Raw genomic sequence first — 2,108 nt, 5'->3', positions numbered from 1 at the left:
GAAAGTATCTATCCTCACAGCGGCTAAACTTTCCTGTAGTTCTACATTCAAACCCTGTACAAACCTCCGAACACGCCTCTGCCCGGTGGCTATCAACTCAGGTGCAAAGCGAGATAGCTTTGTGAACTGGATTTCATATTCGGCGACACTCATCGCCCCTTGCTTGCATCGAATGAAATCGTCCTCTCTCTTCACTTGAATGAGAGGTGGAAGGAATTTGGCATTGAACTCTCTTGTGAAGTTCATCCAAGTTCGTGGTGTATGGTTAGTCTCCCAATGAACCCTCATTAGGTTCCACCAGGAGCGAGCAGCTCCCTCAAACTGGAAGGTGGCAAAAGTCACCTTTCGCTCCTCCGTATAGTTTAGGGCGGCGAAGATCTCAGTGATCCTCTCCCACCAGCCTTCGGCCACTTCCGGCTCGGGTCCTCCGTAGAATTTGGGGGGTCCAAACTTCAGGAACCTTTCCAGTGCCCGATCGTCGGAATCAACTGGACCTCCCTGATGGCGCCCTGGTCCAGCAGCTTGGTGTTCAGTCAAGCGCTCTAGGACGTCAGTGATACGGTTAATAGCGGTGGCTACTCCGTCTCCGGTCCCGCCCTCTTGGCCTTGGTCTGGGTTGACCTCGGGCTCTCTATCTCTACCCGCTTCCGGGTGTTGTCTAGTGGGTCTCCCGCGGCCCCTTCCTATCACCTGGCGATCCATAGTCTCAGTTATGCCTATTATGGGAGGATCAAACGATTAGGCGAAGTGTTATTTGTTTAGGCTTATTAATGTTTCCTTAGTAAATAAAATCGATATGGAATGGAAGGAAAAGTAAGTAAAACACTTAACATATATTTCCAAGTGAAAGTCATACAAATAATAGGTTGGGACATTCCCAAAAGGTAAGGCACATAACTAGCAAAAATACATACAAATAATCCCTTAAACAAAAATTAGGGATATGGTGCCTCAGAAATAAGTCATCCACCTAGACAAAACTTGATGACCTAGCTAATGTCCCCCTATTCTAACCCTACATATCCAATATGGTCGAATCGATCCAAGCCTAACCCTCAGCAGGGCTATCGGGAGCTATGTCCTCCTCCGGATCCTCCTCCGGGTCCTCCTCTGGATCCTCCTCCGGGTCCTCCTCTGGATCCTCCTCCGGGTCCTCCTGCTCAACACTCTGAAGGATACTCGTGGCCTCATCTATCATCATTGTGGCATCAGCCCTGATACCGACTCTCCTATCACGTATCCTCTCAGCCAATCGAGTCACCCTCGCTCTCTGACGCGCTATCTCCACGCGAGCGGCCTCCAGCCTAGCATGCTCCGTTGCTACCCTCTGCTCTAACTCTGCTATGCGGTCGAACTGAGTGTCCACCATGATACTCAGCTCTTCTACATCCTGAGACAAAGTGAAGTTAGCGTCCCTCAGCTGGCGACGCTCATCATCCAGGGATAGTACTAGCTCATTGGGGTAGGCATAAGTGGCCCTACACTGACACCGAGTGTGACGCCCCGAGGCAGAAGAAAAGGGAAAAATTTCTGGTGAATAGTGTTTTGTGGAGAATCCGGCCAGAAGCCGTGCAAATTCCTTATATTTTTCTTAAAAATTTCCTTTTCTTTGACAAATACCAATTTATAATGGCCCTACTACTCAATCGTTCCACAATAAGTGCCAATGAACCTAGAAAGTAAGGTTTTACTTTTGGTTTCAAGATTGGAGCAAAACTAGGGTTTTCGCGATTTTTGCCGAATGAATTTTCGGTACGGAGCAAGGATCAAATTTGGTAATTAAAAATGACTTTTAAGTGAGAAATAATATGTGATTAGAAGCAATGATACAAGGTTAGTGAATAGGAAGTAAAAACCCTAGTACGTGTGTTTTTAAGAAAAATAGCGCGAACCGGCGGGTCCCGCGCACTACCGATTGAACGCACCACTTGACCACCATTTTCTTACCATACAAGCTTATTGATATTTGAGCAAAATATCCTCTTAATTGTCAGCTTCTTTGACCGAAAATAGAGGTTAAAAATAACAAGGAAAGGAAAGAGAAAAATGAAAGGTGGTGGTGGCGACACTTGTCGCCACCCTAGAGTTTCTTGGCCAAGTGATCAACT

Source organism: Coffea eugenioides, chromosome 8, assembly GCF_003713205.1.
Source record: "Coffea eugenioides isolate CCC68of chromosome 8, Ceug_1.0, whole genome shotgun sequence".
Classification (NCBI taxonomy): Eukaryota; Viridiplantae; Streptophyta; class Magnoliopsida; order Gentianales; family Rubiaceae; genus Coffea; species Coffea eugenioides.
This window is presented reverse-complemented; position numbering follows the sequence as displayed.